Source organism: Equus przewalskii, chromosome 13 (assembly GCF_037783145.1).
Source record: "Equus przewalskii isolate Varuska chromosome 13, EquPr2, whole genome shotgun sequence".
NCBI classification, from domain to species: domain Eukaryota; kingdom Metazoa; phylum Chordata; class Mammalia; order Perissodactyla; family Equidae; genus Equus; species Equus przewalskii.
This window is the reverse complement of record NC_091843.1, coordinates 7,733,450-7,746,469: the sequence shown is the minus strand read 5'-3', so window position 1 is coordinate 7,746,469 and position 13,020 is coordinate 7,733,450. Positions and strand designations below refer to the sequence as shown.

The following is a 13,020-nucleotide window of genomic DNA, read 5'->3' as shown; positions in this document are numbered from 1 at the left end:
CTCCTCCCTGGCCCCGGTGCCGGGTCCACACCCTCCCCATTGCCGGGCTGGAGGGTCGGCAGAGCAGCTCAGACGAGGCTGGAGGACGAGCTACAGGACTCGACCCTCCCTCTCTTTTCTAGAAGCTACCCTGCCTTCCAGTGAAAAGGAAGAGGATTTAGGGTCAATACTGAATTCTGCTTCTTGGTGCCGCAGCTCCCTTTTCTCGTATTTAAAGCTCCACACATTTTCTTCCAAAAGTCATCCTCCCGCCTCATACGTCACAAAGTGCCCTATCTCTGAGCCAGCCAGACCACCGTCCCCTCGAATGTCCCAGCGCCTGGGGTTCACCTCCCCGCGCCCTCCTGTGTCCGCCCAGCAGATCTGACCCTCGGCTCCTTCCTTCCTTCCTTCCTTCCTCCCTCCCTCCCTGCATCGCTCTCCCCTTCCATCTTTCCTTCAGGCAATATTCATGCTCTCCTAGAACTTACACTTCAGAGCAACAGACAATGTTGTAAATTTTATAAACTATTTATACGTTCTATAAATACAGTTATTACAATATAACATATTTTCAGGTGGAAATAAGCACTTTGAAGAAAAACGAAGGCAGGAAAGGGGTGACAAGATGAGGAGGGTGTGCACACGTGAGAGAGAGAGTGGGGTGCTGGGGGGACCCGGTGAGGCTCTCAGGAGGCGATGCCGGGCAGAGACCTAGAAGGGGAAGCACCTGCCGTGGGAGCACCCGGGAAAGGCATTTCAGGGGAGGGAACGGCAGGGACGCAGGCTCCGAGGCGGAGCGGCAAGGGGGCCCGTGTGGTCAGAGTGGGTGAGCGGCGGGGCAGGAGGAGAGGCGGCTGGAGAGGAGAGGCCAGCGTGGTCTGGCGCTCCGTGAGCTCCGAGGATTTGGGGTTTTCTTGCGGGTGGGAGGGGAGCTGTGGGGAGTCCGAGGCAGAGAGGCAGCATCCTCAGAGCCTTGCTTTGAGAGGGTCTGTCCCCCGCCTGCGGGCCAGGGTGACTCAAGGGAGGGGTTCCTGCGGCAGAGCCGGCAGCCGGCCTGGTGGAGGTGGGCGAGGAGGCTGGAGGAAGGACACGTGGTAGAGGGCAGCGTGCAATAGGGGTGTGGGGCGTGAGAGAACCGGGGAGTGGAAAGCAGCTCCAGGGTTTGGGGGGGGGGGCGGAGGCGGGGGCAGGGGGGGCGGGGACTAGGGAGCTCGCATGGGCGAGGCGAGCAGAGCAGGCTCATGGGGCGAAATCAAGGGGTTCCTTTGGGCTCCAGACCGTGTGGAGCCTTGTGAGCCATGGAAACAATCAACAAACCCGCTCCGGCTGCCACTGAGGACAGCAGAGGAGTCATCAGCGGGTTTGAGAGGGGAGAATTCCAGAACGTTCCGATGTTACCCCCTCTGAGGAGCCTCCTCCTGAAGGGGGCCTCTCCCTTGTCATAAAGTTACTTCATCGTGGAATCTTGACTCAGTTTCCCGAGTATTTATTTTCACTCTAAAAGCTTTGCTGTGTGCCAGGCACTGTGCTGACTCCTGTACCAGCGAGGCTGCATTAATTAGGACGCATGGACTATTTACCACTCCACTGTTTCACAGAGGAGGAGACGGCACAGAGAGGGGCAGGCACTTGCCCGAGGTCACACAGCTGAGAAGCTGAGATTCAGATCCAGGCAGCCCGGCTCCAGAATCTGTTTGTCAAACCTCTGCAGTCCACTATCTGCCTCTTTTATCAACAACACTGCCCCCTCCAACACATACACACACACAGCGCTGTGCGGCTGGGCACGTAGCGACCCCCAGGAGAACCTGTGGTGGAAGATTCTGCTCCAGCCTGGTTTTATCTGCAGGCCTCCTCTCTGTGTTTATTAATTCTCTAGATAAATATTTATGTGTGAAGGCCAGGGCTGGGGGCTGCCGGGAAGCCAAGATGAGGAGCTGAGTATCCTGCCTGCGCAGTGATGGAGGGAGGAGGGAGGGGGAGGAGGAGGGAGGAGGTGGAGAGAGGAGGGGGGGGAGGGGGGGCGGGGTGCTGGGGAAATTGATCCTGCAGGATGCTCAGCGCCTGCAGAGATGGAGGCCACCAACAGGCCTTTGCTGGCCCAGGGTAAAGGAGGACAGCACGGGGTTAACCGTGTCTGTCTTAAGAGTCGCCTCAACCCTGTGTGACGGTGGACGAGTCACTCACTCTCCCAGCCTCAGTTTCTGCCTCGCTGCACAGGGGGCAGTGACACCTGCCTCCTGGAGCCATCAGGAGGGGTCTGTGTGACCTTTCCTGCACCAGACCTCTAGTGGTCCTCCTTTCTCCTCCAGCTCGGTGAAACACTGGCCACCTCCTCGCCATAGAGAGCTGGGACTCCCATTTCCCGGGCTGGGTGTCACAGGTCATGTAGTTCACTCACTTTTGTTTTCTCTGAGAAGTTCCTTTCTCCGAGAGGCTGGAGGGTGGCTGAAGGTTGGGCGGGGGGTCTTGGTTTGCCATCGGCACCCCCCACGTCACTCTGGGGCCGGGTGGTAGAGGACACTGGGCCACAGGGATTCTCAGCTGTCACTTGACACAGCAGATTCCAGGGCCTTATTTAGAACCTTCGCTGTAGGGGGCCTGGCCCTGTCCACCCACCCCCACCCCGGGGTGAGCAAGGGCTTGGGATCTGGAGCCCAGCCGACTCCCTGACCTTGGGCATCGGCTCGGACCCTAGTCCCAGGCTTCCAGACACCCTCCCTGCCACGGGGTTGGCTGGTCGTGCCCCAGCCTCCTGGATTTAGTAGCCACGTTGGGGAGCTAGTGACCCAGAGAGGGAGAGGATGGAAGCCTTCCTCTGGGCAGGGAGGTGTAGATGCGTCGCCTTCTGAGACACTTGTGCCCCTACCAGTCCCATTAGAATTAACTACCACGTAAGACTCTACTGTCTCAATAGGAACAGACTAATCTTGCTTACCCCTAGAGGTGAGACTGGGAGGGAAGACAGCCACAGGCGGACAAATCCTGTCTCCAGTGGCTGAGACTATGAGCAATTTTTATCTATGTATTTATTTCTTCTATATTTTTTAACTTTCTCCATTGAAAACGCACCTCTGTTAAAATCATGAGAAAAGAGCACCTTTTCAAAAAGAAAAAATGTATCATTAAGAAGATGAAACTCAAAGAGGCAGTAGAAAGATAGAAAATATCTTTTGAGAAGAAAATTAAAAATATAACATTTAAAAGAAAAAATAATATATAAAATTACATATAATCCAGATGAGAACAGACTATATGTCAGAGATGTTACTAAAATAATATCTAAAATATGTATATGGGTGTATTTATATATTCTAAGTGAGAAGATTATATGTGAGACAGAATAGAAATCCTAGGTGTCCCGTAGACGCCCTTATTCCAGCACGCGCTCGGGGCTGGCTGTAATTTCCTTGTCTTTCTCTCTTGCTAGACCGTGAGGCACCCAAGCCCAGGTACCGTCTTACTCGTCTCTGGACCCCTCTGAGGACCTGGCACATGGCAGGTACTCAATAAATGTTGATGCATGAACGAGTGAGTATCTTCCTTAAAAATAAAGATACATATGAAAATTCTAAGAACAAAAGTATAGCAGGAACCGATTGTAGGAATATGTCTGACAAGTTAGTAAAACACAGAGGGTTGTATATGCTCAGACAGGAGCCTCCAAGGGCAGCTCTAGGATCAGGGGCCCCTCTGAGTCCTCCTGTCCCTCTGGGTTGCCTGGGGAACCGTGTCTGTCCCACCAGGTGGAGGTCCCGGCGGACAGGGCCTGTCTCTTCACCTCTGCACCCGAGGCGCCCGGCACAACTTAGACTGTCCTCAGGAGGACAGCGGAAATACGTCAAGAACCAGAAAAAAGCCACAGGAAGACACTCTTTATTCCACAGAAGAGTAAGAAAGGTCCTCGATGTCAGACACAAAGACAGGAGCGGGGCGCCCCAAGGATGGGTGCTAACCACAGATCAAGGTCCTGAGATGGCGCCTTCTCGTCCCATGGCGGCTGCTGCCCCGGGACAGGGCGAGCTCACACCCGGAGTCTGGGGGAAGGGTCACCGGCTCCAGGAGGAAACAGCAGGAGTGACAGGGACGGAGAGAGCCCCACTTCCCCCCTGCGCCAAGGTGCCGGCGCCCCGCACTGCCTGCCCTTGCATGCTGCGCTCCTCACACGGACACTCAGGCTCCCCCATCTCTGTCCAAGAAACTCTACACCGTTCGTTACACTCAAACGGCATCTGGGGAACTACTATGTGCCACTGTAATTATTGAATGAGTGGATGGAGACCCATTTTTGTCAAATTGCTACCCCTAGGCCTTTTCTCTGGGGAGTCCAGGACAAGGAACAATCTGGGCATTCCTTCAGAAACCCTCGCTGAGCTTCCAGTCTGCTCCGGGCACGGCCACGGCCCCACCGTGAAGTTCACTGGTTCTATCAGAGCGGCAAGTGACATTCTAAATCCACTCCACACTATCCACATTTGGATGTGGGGGATTTTTTTTTCCTTTTAGAAGAAAGTAGATCCCACTCCTAGATATATACCCAGGAGAAGTGAAAATATATGTCCACGCAAACTTGCCCAATGTTCACAGCAGCCTTGTTCACAACACCCCAAAACAGAAACAACCCAAACGTCCATAAACCAATGAGTGAACAGAGTAAATGTGGCACATCCATACAGTGGAATAGTACGTGGCCCTAAAGAGAAATGAAGTCCTGACACATCCTATGACACGAATGAGCCCAGAAAACATCATGCTACGAGAAAGAAGCCACGGGAGGTTACACACGGTTGCCTTTAGGTTGTGTCTGGAAGGAGAAATCTACAGAAACAGCATGAGAGTCCCGGCGCATGGTGCTGGTGGGGAGGGGCGGGGAGGGATGCCGACAGGTGGGGGGCGTCCCTTCGGAGTGTGGAGATGGTCTCAGACTCATGTGGTGATGGTTGCTCAACCGGGAATATACTGAAAACTGTGGAATCGTACATTCTAAATGCGTGAATTATATGGGATGTGAATGGTATTTCAATAAAGCCGTTATAAACCAAAAGAGAAAGGAGAAAATTTCCCCTCGCAGACACACAAAGTGTCATGGAAATGGATTTCACAACCGAGCGGTCTGCTTCGGTTTATCAGCGGGATTTTTATTTTTCAACAGCTTTGAGCTCGTTCTTCAAGGCAACTTGTCTCAAAGTTTGTGCTCAGAACCCCCGCTGGCCACTGGCTGTCCCCAGGCCGGGTGACCCTATCTGTGACCCTCAGCCTGGCTCATTCCCCACGCCCCCCACCCCCACCCCACCCCCTTGCCCGCGCCGCAGCGGCTGCCCGCTCCCGCGTGCCAGAGCTGCCATCTGGGGCCCTGGAGACGCGAGGCCCGGGTGTTGTGATGTGTTTGGTTGGGGAGCGGGTCTGGTGCCAGCGTTACCAGGCTCCAAGGGTGACTAAGCCCGTCTGCATTTTTGGTTTCAGCTGCCTGGACTGTTCGGCTGGAGGCCTCAAACCTCTCAGCTGTTTCTGGAGGAGCTCGGGTCCCAGCTGTGGAGGCAGGAGCTTAATGCAACCCGCCCCCAGCCCCTCAGCCACCACTCACACACATAGGGGCCCCGCTGATAGTTACTGAACATCTGTTACCTGCCAGACTCTATTCTGGGGACACAAGACAGAGTTCTTGCTCTAATCAAACAACAAAAAATACGCTTTTTTTAAAAAAAGAAAGAAGAAAATCTAGACAGTGTTAGAGGTGCTGCTCAGATAAACGAACAAGTGTGAGGTGATTGTGAGTACTTAGAAGAGCTACTTTGAGTTGTGAGGGGTGTGGGAGGGTGGAGCTTCTCTGGGGAGGTGGCTGAGAAAGAGACATCTGTGTGAAGATCTGGAAAAAGAATGGTCTAAGCAGAGGAAATAGCACGTGCAAAGGCCCTGAGGCAGAAATAGCAATGAGGCCAACACAGCCAATGAGGAAGAGAGAAGATAGATTGGAGCAGGCTGGGTTATATAGGGCCTTCTCGGCTGTGGGGAGGAGTTTGCTTTCTCGTAAATGCTTTGAGAAGCCATTAAAGGCGTTCACAAGAGAGGAACGGGATGTGGCTTACATTTTTCAAAGGTCACTCTGGCCGTTGCGGGGAGAAGGGCAATGGACAGGTGGTGGGTATGGGGCAAGCTGGGACCAGGACAGCCTTCAGTCTCCTCAAGGGTCAGGCTCCCTCTGTCCTTCGCCTTTCCCACTGTCTGCAGGAGGGCAGCGGGGCATGGGCAAGAGTCCCCTCTCATTCCAGTATCACTGCAGGGGTTTCTTCAAGACCTTGACTGTTTTTACTTGAAACTTTCATTTAAATCAATTGCCATTTTTACTTAACTTGTTTTCTAAAAGGAAATTATATCGCAGTCAAAAGTCTTGAGTTTAATGCATGACATATTTTTCTTCTAATGCCCATTGACATAAATACACAACTAGCGGAGGTTTAAATGAAGAAGTGAACACACTGTTAAGACAAAGACGGATAGTGAAACTATAAGAATAAAAGTTTACCAGGAACACATGAGTTTGATACACTAGTTATTTATTCTTCTAATACACTTTAAAATAAATACTCAGGGCTGGCCCGGTGGCGTAGTGGGTAAGTTTGTACATTCCGCTTCGGTGGCCTGGGGTTCGTAGGCTGGGATCCCGGGCGTGGACCTATGCAGTGTGGATCCAGCCACACTGCGGCGGCATCCCACATACAAAATAGAGGAAGCTGGCAACAGTGTTAGCTCAGGGCCAATATTCCTCAGCAAATAAATAAATAAATGCTCAGTTTTTTTAAAAAGAGCTAGTCCAAGCACCAGTTCAAACCATTTCATGCTGGTTTGAGAAATAGCAATATGTAAGTTCAAACTGGGGAATTCAGCATTGAACAGGCTCCACCTATGCTACTTATTGGCCATGTGGCCTTGAGCTGGTTATTTAACCTCTCTGAGCCTCAGTTTCCTCTTCAGTGAAGTGGGGATAACAACCCGACCTCATGAGGTTGTTGTGAGACCTAAATGTGTGAGAAGTACTTAGTACAGTGCTGTACACAGTACAGGCTCAGCAAACATTATCTAGTTTTACAAAGCAAACAGACCCCAATTAAACTGAGGCTTTCCTGAGCACCTGCTACACTCTGGGGCCTGCAGCGAGAGCTGAGTGCAGAGATAAGCAGGAACAGCCTCTGCGCTTAGAGAATTAATCATCGAGTTAGGGAGACAGACAGGCCCACGTACAATCACAACCCCCTGCAGAGGGGCACAGAGAGGATGTTAGAAGGGGCCCGGGTAGGCCAGAGGGAGGAGGGACTCGTTCTGTTTAAGGCAAAGTCTCGAACAGCTTCCAGGGGAAGGTGCTGGTTAATCTGGGTTTTGATGGATGAACAGGAGTTTGCCGAGAAGGCAAAGAGGAGTTGGCACATTCCAGGCAGAGGGAAGAGCCTCTGGACAGGGACGGAGGCCTGGAGGAGGCGACCCCGAGAGCACACAGTGCGAGGCTGGACCCAGAGACACTGCTTTCACTCAAGCTCGGGAAGCACGGAAGCCAGGGCGGCAGCCGACCCCGGCCCCCACCTCACCTGTCACCTGGGAAGGGGCAATGAGGAAAGAAGTGAAGGACAGACAGAACCCAGACCAGAGCAGCCCACCAGCCGCGGGCTGCAGCCCTCCTTCCCTGTGCGAACCGGGGCTGCGGTCCCCTCCTCTGTGAGGCGGACAGTGGCCGCTTTGCTGACAGGGGACCGAGACCCAGCAGCTCTCAGTGGGCCCTCACCGCCCCAGCCCGCGGAAGGTGTCTGCACACCCAGCCCGGGCGGCACCCAGACCACTGAGCCAGAGGTCATTCCCCTGCCCCACCAAGGCCCCTACCTCACCCTGGCCTCCCCAGGCTGCCAGCTGGGCCTGACCCCAGCAGGGAGGGTCACGCCAAACAAGGTACATCCGCATTGCCAAGGTCAGCTGAGCGAGCTGCAGGGCTCAGCACACACAACGCCAACCACGGACACCCCTACTCCCACCATGGGCCACAGCCCGTCCCCTCCCCCGAATGCAGACACGAAGCCCAGAGTGGGGGAGGGCCTCACCCAAGATGGCAGAGTGAGGATCAGGATTCACACCCAAGTCAGGGTCTCCAGGGGCCCTTCTTTGCTCACTGCACACACATGTGCGTGTGTCTGTGTGTTTAATCCCTCCAAGGGCCTCTGCCTGCTCCCCACTTCCTCCCATACTCCCCGCGCCCAAGTCACATGGAACCACTGGCAGCTCCTGATGGGCCTGCTTATTTCACACCTGTGCCTTCTGCTGGCTGTTCCCTCTGCTTGAAATGTCCTTCCTCCACCCTCACGCCCCCTACACCCTCTCCTACCAAAAACTCCTATTCATCCTTCAGAGCCCAGCCAACTGCCCCCTCCACCAAGGAGCCTTCCCTGATCCTCAGCCCAACAGGGTCAGTCCAATCCTCCCCTTTGATCACAAGGCACTTCTAAATCACAGTGACCGAGAGGCCCTGGAAGGCAGGAAACAGCCTCTCTCAACTTTGATGTTATTAGTATCACTAACAACTTCTTAATGAACATATAAGAGAAAGAATTTATGAGTCAACTGGTTTGCTGCTGCATGTTCTTAAAGGCGGTGATTGTGTTTAGCGATTTTGTTGTTGTTGTTGAGAGTAGAGCATGGGCACCCCAGCAGGGTTGCCATGTGCGGCCTCACAGACTGTGCACTGCACAATGCCGGGGATGCCAAGCACACAGACTGCAATGTGAATAATACCCTCTGGAGGTGGGCAACCTGCCAGCCTGACCCCTGGCCATTCTGGACGCATTTGCAGCCATTAGGTGGTGGAGCAGAAAGGGCACAGGCTTTGGATTCAGACTCACTTGGGTTCAAATCCCAGTTTTGCCACTTACCCACTGTATGCCCCCAAGCAAGTGACTTAACCTCTCTGAGCTTCTGCAGTAAACTGGAAACAGGTACCCACCCCACAGAGCTGCCGTGAGAATTAAATAAGGCAACGTGGAGATGCCTAACACGTAGTAGGCCCACGATAACCGTTCATTCTCTTCCTTGAACATCTGGAATTCTTGTTCCCCTCCTCTAACTTCCAGTCTGTTCTAGGAGAACTGGAGATCGAGGAGAGCCGGAGATCTGGGCCAGGCTGATCCCAGACTGGCTACAGAATCTTTTTGTCTTTGCCCCAGAAGCCTGGGCGCTAGGACCAGCTCGGACACAAAGCAGTAACGTCTGACCCTCTAGGACATTATCTCGCAGATGCCCTCACGTATGTGCACGTAATACACACGGAAGCACACACGCAAAAGACTCGAGCGAACTGCATGCCCGTCAGAGGAGGCACATTATGAGTTACACGCACCCACCGTGGGGTACCACACAGCCGGAACCCAGAGGCAGGTGTGCACGCTAACAATGCGCCCTCTCCGAGATAGAGGAAGGGGAAAGAGAGGTATGGAAGGGCTGGTTTAACCGACCAGCTGGGGGTCAGGATCTGGCACAGAATGTGGAAAATGACACAAGGGACAAAGGCTCAGTTCACCGAAGGATGGTTCATAACCGGTACCACTCGGGATGCAGAGGAGAGAAGCTAATTCCTTCCACGCACCAGTCCCCTTGGGCCTCAAGCCCTCGTTCTCTCGAAGCCGGCAGAGGAAGGCTGACCACGTGACACACTGACGGCATCAGTTCCTCCAACGGAGAGTCAGGAGACTGGGGTGGGGCTGGAGAGAAGCCACTCATCACAGATCACATCCTGGCTGCTTTGAAATCTTCCCCATGGACACGACTTAACCTGTTAAGAGGAGAGCAAACCATTTTAAACAAGAATTTCTAAAGCCTATGTATACGAATTAATAATAATAAAAACTTGCTGTTTGACCTTGGGCGAGGCTCATGGCGACTCCATTTCCTCATCTTTAAAATGGAAAGACCATCAGGAGAAGAGAACAGAGAGCCGCCAGCGCCCAGGCTGTGATCCAGGCCCAAGGGCCACCGCTGGATTTGAGCCGGGTGCTGTCCTCAGAAGGGTGGGCCTCGCCGTCCTGGGCCACCCCGGGTTGGGGCACACGTCCCAGCAACTGGAGCTGGTTGTTTATGCCGCTTCCCAGGGAGCAGGAACACAGTGCCCACTGGCTCCAGGGGTCTAATTTTAAACACTGGGTTCTGGGCAGACTGAACAAAAAGGTCGGATCCTGGCTTCCTGCAAGATGCACGCGCCAGAAAGAGATGACCCGAGTGCAGAGGACAGGAGGGAGAAAACGGTCTCTCCCTCCCCCTCCCCACCTCCCCCGAACTCCAGGGTGTGTCTGTCCACCAGGGGTGCCCAGTGGGAGGAGGCCGCAGGGATCAGTGTCCCGGGGCAGTTCCCACGGCACCCCAAGGCAGGAGTCTCAAAGCTGCCTGACCCCGAGGGTCCCGTCTGGTTCCCCAGTGATGACAAACCCCCAGCAGGTGATTCTCTGGGATCTATTTGAATTTCTTATTTCATAAATGGTTTTCACTTATTTTGAGGTGTTTTTTTTTTTTGTCCATTTTACAATTTGCTTAGATCAGAATGCTAAATGATTATCTACATCTGGTGATTGGTTGACATGTCTCCAAATCTTTACTCTATCAATTCCCCCCCACATTTATTTATTTACTTATTGACTTGTTTGTTTATTGTTTCTGTCTCTCTTCTTGCAATGTATTTGTAGAAGACAGCAGCGGTTTATCGACAGCGTCTCCCACATCTGAAGTTGGCTGCCTGCATCCCTGAGGTGCCCCTTAACCTGTTCTTCTGTCCCCTGTCGCTCCTGTAACTTGTTCAAATGCAGGGGCTCCATCAGATGCAGGTTTGAGTTTGGGGCAAGACCACTTCCCGGTGGTACATGTTCCTCCCTGCTGAGGCTCACACTGTCTGTCCGGCTTCTTGAGATGTGAGCAGCTGTGGCTGCCCCATCCATTCATTAGAGGTTGCACAATGATGAGTCTCTAATTTTACCCTTCCTTCTACATTTTCAAGCAGGTGTAAGTCTATAAATAGAAATTTACCCTCATCAGCCATTTGATTACCCCGGGGCACCACTGAAGTAGGAAAGCTTGAGTTAATGACGATTCTTTCCCTTTCTTTAGGAGCTTAAATCCTTTTTGGTATAATAAATAGGTGTTTGCAGGGTGGGTAGGCACCTTAGTCTGAGCCTCTGCTGCCCGCGTATAAGACAGGGATGCTGCTGAGCCCACAGCCTTACTCCGGCCTGGGGGCAGAGCTCGGGTCTCTCGTCAAAGGCTGGGCACGCCTGCAGCTCAGCCTGTCCCCGGCCCAGCCTAGGTCCCAGACCCAGCGCTGGAAGCAGGCAGAAGCCAGCAGGGCCTTCCCTGAGCGATGCCCACGCCCGGGATGCGAGGGCCTCCTCCAAGGGCCGCCATGGGGACTAGACGAGATGACGCGGCCCCGGCCGAGGCGGGTGGACCCAGGGAGGGGTCCTCTCCCTGCTCTCCCGTTCTGCCTCTCAGCATCCCCCAGGGTACCCGTGCACAAACGCACATACACTCCCCGGGCACGGTCCCTCCGGGCGGCCCTATTGTTGAGTGGCCGGGAGGGGGCGGTGGGAACGGCAGGCCGGCCCTTCCTGCCCGCTGACGCGCGGGCCCGCGGAAGGAACAGCGCCCCCGGCCGCGCATCCCCTCCCCTCCCTTAGCGCCCGCGCCGCACACGCACGTCCGCACCCTGGGCCCTCCCAGCGCCCGGCTCCGGACCAGCCTTGCGGGGCGGCTGCGGGGGAGCAGGCCTCACGGAGTGTCCGTGCCCGCCCCCGCGAGGGCAGGCTCACTGGCCCACCCTACGCTGAAGACAGTGGAGGCCAGAGGCGAGCGAGGACGCCCAGGGCACCGAGGGCAGGACTGGGACGGGTGGCTCGCAGGCCCCGGCTCTCTTGCCCCACCCATGTCGCTTCCCTCCCTCGCTACCTGGCAAGAGAGCGGCAAGTAGGGGGTCTCTGGTACCCAGGTGCCGCGTGGTGCAGCTGGCAGGGGGCTCCACACAGCCGGGCTGCCATCCCCAAAGGGAGAGCCATGGGCCCCGAGTTGGTACTTCTGGCGCCTGCTAGTTCAGGCTGCATGCAACCACACTTTCTCACTTAACCCCCATGACAGTCTGGCTAAATCGGTGTGTTTATCCCAGGTTAAGTGTCTGGCTAGGAAGGGGCTGAACCCAGGTTCTCCCGCCTGCAAAGCCCCTCTTCGTGCCGGCCGCAGGCTTACCGCTTCAGAGCAGCAGGGCTTACACCCTGGCCCCACACTCACTGGCTGTTCTGCACTAGGCAAGTTGCCTCGCAGCTCTGTGCCTGAGTTTCTTGATGTGAAAATGGAGTGAAAACAGCACCTCCGGTATGTGATGATTGAGAACATTCTGGAAGGTGATGCGGGTAGTTCAATTCTCGTTCTGATTAATTTCACTTCTAGAACTAAAAGAGGCTGAAGCGGAGCTCAAGTGACCACCGTCCCTGTTTGCCTGGGTCAGAAGGGTGTCCCGGATGCTAGGCTTCTAGTGCTAAACTGAGACACGGAGGCAACCCGGGCCAGATGGTCGCCCATAATGACGCTGGTGTTTTTAACAGTCCATGGTAGTCTCCAAAGGGCAGGAAGATGGCATTTCATGCTCTCAGTGCCGGTGAATTTTCCCAGAAGCCCTCGGGTCTCCAGCCTTTTGTCCTGGTCTCTCTGCAATGCCCTTGCATAGCCAAAGGGAAATCAGACATTCTTGACACGAAAATTTTCCACATCCTTCAGGGCAGTCTTCTGGGGCCAGAAATAGTCAGCAGGATTTGGGAGTCAGCCCAGACCACTAAAAATAGCTCCCAGGGCCCCCCTGGAAGGCCCACACCATCTCGGCCCCGGGTGGCCTGCCACCCAAACAGCTGCCTGACCCAGCCAGCACCTTAAATGACCATGAGCTCTGCTGGTCCAGTCGGCCAAGGGCAGTGGACACGGAGAAGGCTGGCTCCCACCTCACGTCCTCAGGCCAGGACCACCCTGGCCTCCCAC

At 54.6% G+C, this 13,020-nt stretch overlaps 1 long non-coding RNA gene across 1 annotated transcript; it reads right to left on the bottom strand.

Annotated features, from left to right (window-relative positions):
* Positions 1-6,519: 6,519 nt before the first annotated feature.
* On the bottom strand, positions 6,520-12,797 carry LOC103542913 (uncharacterized). Its single transcript, XR_542792.2, has 2 exons — positions 12,238-12,797; positions 6,520-9,787 (listed from the first exon to the last, which is right to left on the bottom strand). It is a non-coding gene; the product is annotated as an uncharacterized lncRNA (long non-coding RNA).
* Positions 12,798-13,020: the final 223 nt, after the last annotated feature.